Below are 12,413 nucleotides of genomic sequence, written 5' to 3'. Positions count from 1 at the left end.
AGCAACAAAATAATTAATTTTTTTACACAGCCAAAAATAATTAATTCTAAAAATAATTTTTAAAAAACCCCACGATAAACCAAGTCCTGATTTGTAGCATTTGGTAATTTCTGTACTGTCTAAGCTCCCCCCATAGCCAATTTCAACTTGACATCACTAAACAAGGAATTGGGAAGAGATATTCAGGGACACACAGTGTAACATTTCCACAAACTGTTATCGAGTCCAAGATTGCTCTGCTTGCTGCACGAGAAGCCAATGAATCTGAACGATGAGGGGTTGAGGCCAGGAGGAGACTTTTTCAGGTGGCTGGCTGACTGAGAAGATGGCAGGCTAGTGCCTCAAAATAACCATCTTATTGGGGTCTGGGTACTAGGTTCTTTCATAGAGAGGGGGATGTGAGGAAGAAGCTTGGCATGCTGCAGTCCCTGGGGTCGCAGAGTCCGACCATGACTGAGGACTGAACTGAAGTGAACTGAGGAAGCAAAGTGAAAAGGCCATTAATCTTGCAAGCTTCTCCTAGAATGACAAGCCCCAGGCAGGGGATGTGTTAATTTCTTCCTTCCTGCCACCTACAGGTAGACAGGGCTCTGAACAAAGGCACTTTAACAGAAAGGCAGAGGGGCGGGATTCTCTGAGCCAGGCCATTCTGTATGATTATAGTAACAAAATCTAAAAGCAAGTCTAAGAAACCGTTACAACATGGAGTCAGAGTTGGCTTTCTTCTCTGCAACAAAACCACCTCAAAAGCATAGGTAAAAGCACTTTTTAGTAAAATAATTAGCAAGTGGTAAATTTTGAGTGTGTATTCCCTTTGTTTTTAATGTAATTTAATTGAGTGTTTAGTTGATGAAAGCTTTGTTTAACCAGGCTTGCAAAAGTCCTAACAATAAAACAGTTGGCTCTAGCATGCTGGCAATACCACTCCAGCATGTTATAGAATTTGTCCATATCATCCTACACCCAGCTTATTTTATTCATTTACAAAATCTGCTTGACTCCTAGAAGTGCTTGAGTTTGTGACCTTTGTTAAGTTGTTGGGAGAGAGAAAAAAAAAAAAAAGGAAAACAAGGAAAAAATAATACAGTCCTTCTTTCAGGAATGTTAAGCTGCTCAAAGGGAGTACCTGGTGCTTGCTAAGTTGCTTCAGTCGTATTTGACTGTGCGACCCTATGGACTGTAGCCCACCAGGCTCCTCTGTCCATGGGAGTCTCCAGGCAAGAATACCAGAGTGGTTGCCATGCCCTACTCAAAAGGAGTAATGAACATTTATTGAGCATCTTCTCTATTTTAGACACTGCTCTCTACCACAGATTTTAAATTACAAATTTATAAGCTCCTATGCTATGTAAAAGCCAGAAAAGTAGAGGGAACAAGCACTCTAAACTTTCTGTAAGGCAGAAAGTTAAGAGATGAAATAAAAATTCCTACCACGGTTGCAATATTGCTGATTATCTATACCCATAATTAAGGATTGGAAGGGATTGTGTATAAATAATTGCTCCTTTAGGGCAGTGATCTTAAGGGGTGATGCATTTTCTTCTATATTGTCTTTTGATGTTTTGGTGAAGATGTTTGGTGAAGATTTTTTGGGAGATAAGCACTAAAGTCTGCAATTCAGACAACAAATGCATTAAATTCATCAAAGGGGAATTCCTCTGTGCTTGGACAGCTTTTATGGAGCACAGGGAGCCTAAGCCAGGCCTTGAAGAATGAGAGGGATTTAGATAAATAGGAAAGCATTCCAGGCAGGGAATAAGTAAAGGGTTAGAGATAGGTATTTTGAAGGAACAATAAATAAGTCTGGCTAGAAAAGATTCGGATTTATATGTGTATGTGAAAGCTGTATAAAACCAGGGTCCCACAAAATCTGCTCTTGGCATGGAATCAAATTCAAAGAACTAATAGTTGGGGAAATTGAAACTAACTTAAATCTTTACTACAGCTTCTTAGGAAACAAAAAATCTGGAGGACTTCCACCCCTTTTCACCAATTTTTCCCTTCCCTTAGATTCTCATCTCTTGTGGTAAATTATTCTCTACTTTTTTCAGCATTTCTCTACTCCACTGATTACCTCAATCTTCCCGTAAAGTCTCAGGACAGGGTTGAATGGCAACCAGAATTCTCCTTAGCAGGTGGGAGAGAGGAATAGGCTGTACACTAAAGCAAAGGTATTTTTTGTCTGACACGTCTAACAATAATATGGAAATAAACCTAAACATAATAATTGCATCTATAAGTAATTTACTTACACTTCCTCTTCTTTTCAACTGTATAATATTAAATTGTGCTCATTTCTTGATTTCTGTGTGTTCTCCCTATGTTAAACCTTTGTGCTTGATTGTTTATCTTCACGTAAAATTTATTTCCTCTTTTACCTACCAGTTTTTGTTAATCCTGAAGGGTTCGGCTTAGAAGTGACATTACTCAGAAGCCTTCCTCAGCCACACAAACTGGACTAGTTGCATCTCCCCCCGCCACCTCCCACCAAACCATTGTCCTGGTTGCATTATCTTAAAATGACATATCTTGCCTGTCTTGTCTGAATTGGACTGGGAAAAATTTGTAGGTCTTATGTAGTGTGTAGTACGTATGTTTATATATGTGTATTTGTATATACATAGTTACATGTTTATGTATTCAAGATATTTTATATGATATTATATTTAATATCAGTAAACATTTTTATGTGTGTCTATTCAAACATATTTATTCTCTTTTTATATATTTTGGATAAATTAATCCATTTACTGACAACTTCTATGTGACAAGTACTGTTTTAAGCAATTTGCAAACGTCTCTCTTTTCCTGCTCTGACCAACCATATAAAGGAGTTACCTTTAATTCTTGAATAAGAAATCTAGGATTCTAAGAGGTGTAGTGGTTGCCCAAGGACATACCACCAGGAAATGGCAGCAACCAAATTTGGAGCCAAGCCTGTGTATGACATAGACCCGTGTGTGTGCCACACATTAAAAAAAAATCCATTAGGGAGTCTGCTTTCAGTGGGGTTAGGGGAGAAGACATGTCACCAGACAGGAAGATGGAGACCATTTGGGATTGTCAGCCAGGTCCTTGGTTGGCCATAGGGAGAGGAGTCTCTGCCAGCTAGCTGCTGCTGATGAAAATAAATAATGAGAAGAAGTGAGTGGAGAAGGGATACAGGCCTGTAGTTAAGAGACAGGCTTACTTTTATTTGCTCCCCTTTTTAAAGACATTTGAATATAAACAGCATTTATTTTCAGTAAAGATCTCCTGCCCCACTTTAGAGGACCATGAATGAGCCTGTGTGGTGGTCCTCTTAGGTGACAAGCACATGCTGTCTTCTAAAACTTAGAACAATCATATAAACTTGTCTGAGTTTCCTATAGCTGCTGTAGCAAAGTACTATAAATGTACTGGGTTACAAAAACACAAATTGATCTTTACATTTTGTAGATCAGAAGTCCAACAGGATCTCAAGAACTGAAATCAAGGGGTGGACAGGGATGTACTCCTTTCTAGAGGCTCCAGGAGAGAATCTTGTTACACTGTCTTTTCCTTTCCAGAGACAGCCTACATTCTTTGGTTTATAGCCCCTTCCTCCACTTTCAAAGCCTCCAGTAGTAGTTTAGGTCCTCATGCTGTTATCTCTGGAATGCTTCCATTGCTGCACTCAGTCTCAGACAATAGCCAAGAAAATTTCTCTGCTTTTAAGGATTGATATGATTAGATTGACCCTCCCCTTCCAATTATTACCCCACCCTCCATAATGATAATGCAGGCTAATCTCTTCCTCTCAAGACTCTTAACCTTAATCACATCTGCAAAGTCCCTTTCGTCATGTAAGGTGACATATCACAGACACTGGGGTCGTATTTGGGGATCATTAAAATGCTTACTACAAAGGTGTATACAAGTCAGTCAATTAGTCAGTTCAGTCACTCAGTTGTGTCCGGCTCTGTGATCCCATGGACTGCAGCACACCAGGCCTCCCTATCCAGCACCAACTCCCAGAGTTTACTCAAACTCATGTCCATTGAGTCAGTGATGCCATCCAACCATCTCATCCTCTGTCGTCCCCTTCTCCTCCTGCCTTCAATCTTTCCCAGCATCAGGGTCCTTTCAAATGAGTCAGTTCTTCATGTCAGGTGGCCAAAGTTGGAGTTTCAGCTTCAGCATCAGTCCTTCCAATGAATATTCAGGACCAGTTTCCTTTAGGATGGACTGATTGGATCTCCTTGCAGTCCTTGGGACTTTCAGGAGTCTTCTCCAACACCACAGATCAAAAGCATCAATACTTCGGTGCTCAGCCTTCTTCACAGTCCTGGAAAAACCATAGCTTTGACTAGAAGGACCTTGTTGCTTTTGAATATGCTATCTAGGTTGGTCATAACTTTCCTTCCAAGGAGTAAGCGTCTTTTAATTTCATGGCTGCAGTCACCATCTACAGTGATTTTGGAGCCCCCCAAAATAAAGTCTGTCACTGTTTCCACTGTTTCCACATCTATTTCCCATGAAATGATGGGACCAGATGCCATGATCTTAGTTTTCTGAATGTTGAGCTTTAATCCAACTTTTTCACTCTCCTCTTTCCCTTTCATTAAGAGTTTTTTTTGTTCTTCTTCATTTTTCAGCCATAAGGGTGGTGTCATCTGCATATCTGAGGTTATTGATATTTCTCTCAGCAATCTTGATTCCAGCTTGTGCTTCTTCAAGCCCAGTGTTTCTTATGATATACTCTGCGTATAAGTTAAATAAGCAGGGTAACAATATACAGCCTTGACGTACTCCTTTTCCTATTTGGAACCAGTCTGTTGTTCCATGTCCAGTTCTAACTGTTGCTTCCTGACCTCCATACAGATTTCTCAAGAGGCATGTCAGGTGGTCTGGTATTCCCATGTCTTTCAGAATTTTCCACAGTGTGTTGTGATCCCCACAGTCAAAGGCTTTGGCATAGTCAATAAAGCAGAAGTAGATGTTTTCCTGGAACTCTCTTGCTTTTTTGATGATCCAGCAGATGTTGGTAACTTGATCTCTGTTTCCTCTGGCTTTTCTAAATTCAACTTGAACATCTGAAAGTTCAGGGTTCATGTACTGTTGAAGCCTGGCTTAAAGAATTTTGAGCATTAATTTACTAGTGTGTGAGATGAGTGCAGTTGTGCAGTAGTTTGAGCATTCTTTGGCATTGGCTTTCTTTGGGATTGGAATGAAAACTGACCTTTTCCAGTCCTGTGGCATCTGCTGAGTTTTCCAAATTTGCTGACATATTGAGTGCAGCACTTTCACAGCATCATCTTTTAGGATTTGAAATGGCTCAACTGGAATTCATCACCTGCACTAGCTTTGTTCGTAGTGATGCTTCCTAAGGCCCACTTGACTTCGCATTCCAGGATGTCTGGCTCTAGGTGAGTGGTCACATCATCGTGATTATCTGGGTTGTGAAGATCTTTTTCGTATAGTTCTTCTGTGTATTCTTGCCACCTCTTAATATCTTCTGCCTCTGTTAAGTCCATACAAGCAACCCCATTCTAGACGTGAGGAAACTAAGACTAAGAGAAGTACAGTGACTTTCCCAAGACCCAGATCTAGTGAGTGACAGGTCTGAGATTTAAACTGGAGTCTGTCTGCCTTCGAAGTGCTCACTCTTTCTCAGACAACGAGAAGCTGCCTTCTCACACATTTTTGTGCTGGTCACAGAACTGGTCCACAGTGTTCAAAAGGTGGCAATTTGTAGAACTAATGAATGGATGGCTTTTCAACTCGGAGCTGGAAAGTATCCTTGAATTATGGGAAAATGGAGACCCCTTAATGATCCACATGATATTCTTGCATTTTTACCCCAGGTGTCTTTTTCTACTTTCCCAGCACAGTTTACCCTGGGTGTAATCACTACCACACACAGCTGGCGGGTGATGGCACACGCATTAGTCTACTCAGGCTGCTGTAACAAGATGCCACAGACTGAGGGCACAATCATAACATTTATTTTCTCATACTTTTGGAGGCTTTATGTTTAAGATCAAGGTGTGCAAGGATTGTTTTCTGGTGAGGCCTCTCTTCATGGCTTGTAGATGGCTTCCTTCTGGCTGTGTCCTCAAGTGGACTTTCCTCTGTATGTGCAGAGAAGAAGAGCACGTTCTGGTGTCTCTTCCTCTTCTTTTAAGAACACCAGTCCTGTCAGATTATGGCTCTACCCTTATGACTTCATTTAACCTGATTACCTCCTTAATGGCCCTGTTTTCAAATATAGTCACACTGAAGTTAGAGCATCAACATATAAATTTAGGAGATGACAACACAATTCAGTCCATAACAGCATGTAACAGGCATTCAGTAAATATTAGCTAAATGAATCATTGAATTAATGAATGTATGAATCCCTTTTGTTGAACACATATGATATACCAGATATTTACTAGGACTTAACGTATGCCACTCTTTAGTCCTTATAACAATTCTGTGGTATAAGTATTATTGGTATGTTGATGGTAATCCAATATGCTCTTAGTTTCCATTCAACTTTAAGAGCTTGTGAAAGTGAAAGTGAAGTTGCTCAGTCGTGTCCGACTCTCTGCGACCCCATGGATTGTAGCCTACCAGGCTCCTCAGTCCATGGAATTTTCCAAGCAAGAGTCAGAGCTTATGATCCTATTAATGGGCTGCTGAGAGCTGTTCAAGGCCCTTTTCCTCTGACACCTCGGACCAGCGGTCATTACTGTCAAGGGTCTTGGCTTCTATTAAACAAGCCTTGTAGGTTTTTTCCCTTAATCCTGTGTGTAGATAAACCTTCTGTGAGAGGTATAACAGTAGTCCCCAAGTCAGCATTTTCACTGGTTTAGAGGTCAGAAGAAGGGCTGGGAATGTTCCTGGGGATCACAATACCCACAGAGGTCATGATGGAGGAGGCCTGTGTGAGCAGAGAAGAGCCCATGTGCCCCTACAGAGCACCAGCCCACCCAGTGCTTGCTCTTCACTGACTCCATCAATTTATTCAGCATTTATTACATGCGGGATGCCAGAACTATGGAGATTGCCCTTAAGGTGTTTTTAGTCCAGCCAGGTAGACATACATGTAAATCAGCAAGTACAATCCAGTACGCCAAATCATATATATATTTGAGTAAAGGGCAAGGGCTATGGGAGAAAAAAAGTGGGGGCTTGCATCCAAAGGGTGGGAGAGTAAAAGGCTTCCCAGGGGTGGTGATGCTTGGGCTTTGGGCTGAGTATACAAAGATGAGAAATATTCAGCCAAAGCAAGAAAGTAGTGGAAGGAAGAAAGGGTGCTTGCATTATAGCTGTGCCATTCCTGTGCATGTACTTTCACAGCAAGAAAGAAGGCAATATGTATGAAGGTCTTTCAAAATTAGTATAACTCTTTGTCCAACAATTCCACTTCTAGGAATTTATCCTAAGGAAGTTACCAGACATGCACATAAAGATTTATGTGTACAGATGCTCATTGTTGCATGATTTATAATACTAAAAGAATTAGAAACAACCCAAATATTTATAGTGAATTGAATAAATGAATCCATATGATGGAATATAATGTAGCCATTAAAAGCCATATTTAATGAGGGGAAAGTACTCAAACTGTATTAAGTGGGGAAAAAGAAGTTTAAAATATGATCCCATATTTAATTTATTTATTGTATATTTTATTGTTAAAATTGGTTATAGAGAGGATAGAATACATTTTAGGTATATAAATTCTGCAGGAAGAAAAAGATTAGAATGAAATACATCAAAATGGTCAGTGGATAGTAGAAATATTGATTTAAATATTTTTTGTTTGTGTTCTTCCAAACTTCTATAGAAGCATTCATTATACTTAGAGTTTTAATGCAAGTTTAACCCCTCAAGAGTGCCAAGTGTTGTTTCTGCTGCTCACATTCTTTAGCACCCTGTCCGTGCTATATCATCCTTGTACTGGGGCCTGTGTTTCTGTGTCTCTACCTGACTCAGTGTACCCATCTTCAAGAGATATTAGGAGTACAGTTTCAAGATGACATTTGGATTTTGGTGCCTTAAGTTTTCTTTTTCTGTGTCTTTTCCCACCCTCTTCTCTATCACTTTTCCACAGCAGGGTCGCATTCTGCCTAAGTGCCCCTCCTGATCAAACCTTACTCCTAGGGAGTAAAATAAGTACATTTGTTGAACACTATGTGGCAGGCACTGTTTTGAGCACTTTACAAGGATTGACCTGATTAAACCATACAATACTCTGTGAGGTAGATATTACTATGTAAGCTTCCGTTTTACTTATGGGGACTCTGAGGCTGTACAAGGGAAGTTCAAGAACAGGCCAAGTTCACATAGTTAGTAAGTGCTGGAACCTGGATTTGAGTGCAGGAAGTCTCTGTACACACCACAAACTTCCTGAGAAATGCTGATTCCTAACCAGGAGCAGAACCTTTGTGCCTTTAGTAGAAGATGTGCATTTTAGCAGAAAACCACCTTCTCAACTGACTTAAGCCAATGAAATAGAACTGGGATGGAGAGGTTAATGTTTAGGGGGTGTTGGGCCTCCTACTCCAGTGAGATTCTCAGGGTATTCAATAGACCTGTTGACAGGTAAATCTTTATGTTCCTATTTTTTTGAAGTTTACTCTGGGAAGAAAGCCTAGAAAAGTGAAGAATTGGGCTCCTGCATGAAGTTGAGAAGGTGTGCCTATAGAAAGGGCAGAGAGAGCTGTGGTCCATGATTCTGCAATTTCATGAGCCTCCCTTTATTGTTTTTACTCGTATCAGGAGGGGAAAACAAAATCTGTAAATGGTTATGTACCAAAAAAAAAAAAAAGTTAGCTTTCAAAAGGGCCTAGCCAGAGCTTTTAGCAGATTGAGAACCATGAATGAACAGGTTCTCATGTGAACGATTCTGAAGGGATCTCTCAGTGAGGCAAACCCTTTCAGTTCAAATCAGCTTGGGCTGCAGAGGCAAAGGCTTGAGCCTGATGGCGAGTTCTGACCTGCATAAGTAAGGTTTCAGGGAGCTCCAGCTCACTGGCATTCACCATCTTGGCCCAGTCCGAGGTGACCTTTTTGCGTTTGTGCTATTGTGTGCCTGGTGGTTTATGCAGCCCTTTAAGGGAATTCTTTGGCCTGCCTGAAAAGGAAATCAATTATTAGAGGGCCAGGCTTCTGGCCAGGAGATTTCTTTTAAGTTTTAATATAGGTAGACTAAAGCTGAGATAATAGCTGCAGGAATATTAATAACACCCACTTCACTTCCACGTGCATTCACCCAGAGGCAAAAAAGACACATTTTAAAGCCTACATTGACCTGTTGTCTTTGACTCAGGGACACATTGCTTTATCAGTCATCTTGGTGTCCTCTCCATGTTTGCTCTGCCCCTGGAATCAATAGGACGTGATGAACATGACCCAGAAGCCCTGTCCCCCTCCATCCTGTTCCTGACAGATGGCATGAGTCATCCACTGCAGAACCAAGAAACAGAGGCCACAAACCCATTCCAACAGTTCTCAAAAGGAGAAACAGAAGGACAATTGCAGTGAATAATTATGGACTGTTTTCCTACCTATGACTAGATAAAAGGCAGTTAGGTTGAGGAAAAAGGAATGAGACCCAACCACGTGAGACTGATGAACAGGGCAGCTGCATTCACCAGAAGATGCAAATGACATCTAAGAGCACCCACGTATTTTTGTCACTGCCAGCCAGTGGGGATGACCACCCATTAGCAGATGGGCCCTAATAATCAAGTAACAGTTGTGTGTGCTTAAGACTTTGTTCAGCCCCCAACCAATCACCCCATGCAGACAGCCCTCATTTAAATTCACATGCATCCTTGAGTGAACTCTGCATTCCTAGAGGCTGTGGATTGGCATGAAAGGGAAGCCCCTGCATCTCAGCAAGGTGGAACTAGCTGGGACCAAACCTAGAACTCTTTTCTTTCTAGTTTTATTGAGAAATAATCAATGTGTACAACTGTAAAAGTTTAAGGTATACAATATGATGGTTTGGTTACATATATTGTGAAATGATTAAAACAATAGGTTTAGTTACCATCCATCATCTTATATAGATACAATAAAAAGAAAAGAAAAAAATTTCTCCTTGTGATGAGAATTTTTAGAATCTACTTGCTTTATAACTTTCCTATATGTATATATATAACATATAGCAATGTTAACTATAATCTTCATGTTGTACACTGTATCCCTAGTACTTGAAAGGAAAGTGAAAGGGAAGTCACTCAGTCGTGTCCGACTCTTAGCAACCCCATGGACTGCAGCCCACCAGGCTCCTCCGTCCATGGGATTTTCCAGGCAAGAGTACTGGAGTGGGGTGCCGTTTCCTTCTCCAGGAAATCTTCCCAATCCAGAGATTGAACCCAGGTCTTCCGCATTGTAGGCAGACGCTTTACCGTCTGAGCCACCATCCTAAAACTTGAATTTTCCAACTTTTAACCACCTTCCTCCAATTCCTCCTCCCCCTACTTCCCATGTTTGTTAACCACAAATCTTATTTTTTTCTATAATTTTGGTCATTTTTTAAATTCCACATGTGAGTGAGTTTATACAGTATTTGTCTTTATCTGTCTGACTTATTTCATTTAGTATAATGTCCTTAAGATCCACCCATGTTGTTGCAAATGGTAGGATTCCCTCATTTGTTCATGGCTGAATAATATTCTATTGTATATATATATATATACACACACACACACATATATTATATTCAATATTCTCTCTATATACAATATTCGTGTGTGTGTGTGTGTCACCACTTCTTTACCCATTTACCCACTGATGTATACTTAGGTTGTTTCCAAGTCTTGGCTATCGTAAATAACGCTGCCATGAATGTGGAAGTGCAGATATATTTTTGAGTTAGTGTTTTTGTTTCCTTTGATTATGTTCCCAAAAGTAGAGTTGCTGGGTGTTATGGTAGTTCTATTGTTACTTTTTTGTGGAACTCCCATACTATTTTCCACAGTAACTGTACCGATGTACAATCCCACCAACAGTACACAAATGTTCTTTTCTCCACACTCATGCCAAAATTGATCATCTCTCTTCTTTTCAATGGGGCTTCCCAGGTGGCACTAGTGGTAAAGAGCCTGCTTGCCAATGCAATAGATTTTAGAGACATGGGTTCAATCCCTAGGTTGGGAAAATCCACTGAAGGAGGGCATGACAACCCACTCCAGTATTCTTGCCTGGAGAATCCCATGCACAGTCTGGCAGGCTATAGTCCATAGGTTTGCAAAAAGTTGGACAAAACTGAAGTGACTTACCATGCACATACATCTTTTGGATGATGGACATTCTAATGGGCATGAAGTGATATCTTCTTGTGGTTTTTAATTTGTATTTCCGTAATGTCTAGGGATGTTGAGCATCTTTTCATGTACCTGTTGACTACTCATATATCTTCTTTGGAAAAGTCTCTTTTCCAAACTTGTAATTCTGACTGAATCTGGGGCAGAAAAGAAACTCACAATCAAGTGCGTGTGTGTGTGTGTGTGTGTGCACTTGCGCATGTGCCTGTGCACACATGTGGACATGCACACACCCTCTGTTATCTTTCCTTTCTCAGTGACAAGGAGTAGTTGGAAGAGTTCCAAGCAGGGTACAGAGGCCTCAGATTGGGTACTGACTTAGCAGGAGCCAACCTGTGCCTTGAAGTAAGTTCTTCCAGTGCCCTTTCTGCGTGGTAGTTGCTTCAAGTAAAAATATCAGACCAAGTGGTCTGCAGTTGATTTAAATCACCTGCTATTCTACTTCCTGACTCTGCGACCCCATAGATGGCAGCCCACCAGGCTCCTCCATCCCTGGGATTCTCCAGGTAAGAATGCTGGAGTGGGTTGCCATTTCCTTCTCCTTCCTAGCATATGGCCTTGGGCAAACTGACCTTTGTCTCTTTAAACATCATTTCTTCATCTATACAATGCAGATTGAAATACTTAAGAGGATAAAATAAGACATATATGGAATAGTCGTTTTAAACCCTGGCTGCATATTGAAATCGGGGAGCTTTGTTGTTATTCAGTCGCTCAGTCCTGACAGACTCTGTGCGACCCCATGGACTGCAGCGTGCCAGCCATCCCTGTTCCTTCACTGTCTCCTGGAGGTTACTCAAACTCATGTCCATTGAATTGGTGATGCCATCCAACTGTCTCATCCTCTGGCATCCCTTTCTCTTCTTGCTTTCAATCTTTGCCAGCATCAGGGTGAAAAAGCTGGCTTAAAGCTCAACATTCAGGAAACTAAGATCATGGCATCCAGTCTCATCACTTCATGACAAATGATGTATACTGTTACCCTGCTTATTTTCCAGCTCTTCACATCAGGTGGCCAAAGTAGAGCTTCAGCTTCCAATGAATATTCAGGACTGATTTCCTTTAGGAGTGACTGGTTTTATCTCCTTGCTGTCCAAGGGACTCTCAAGAGTCTTATCCAGCACT

The sequence above is a fragment of the Bos taurus genome, chromosome 20 (assembly GCF_002263795.3).
Source record: "Bos taurus isolate L1 Dominette 01449 registration number 42190680 breed Hereford chromosome 20, ARS-UCD2.0, whole genome shotgun sequence".
NCBI lineage: Eukaryota > Metazoa > Chordata > Mammalia > Artiodactyla > Bovidae > Bos > Bos taurus.
This window is presented reverse-complemented; position numbering follows the sequence as displayed.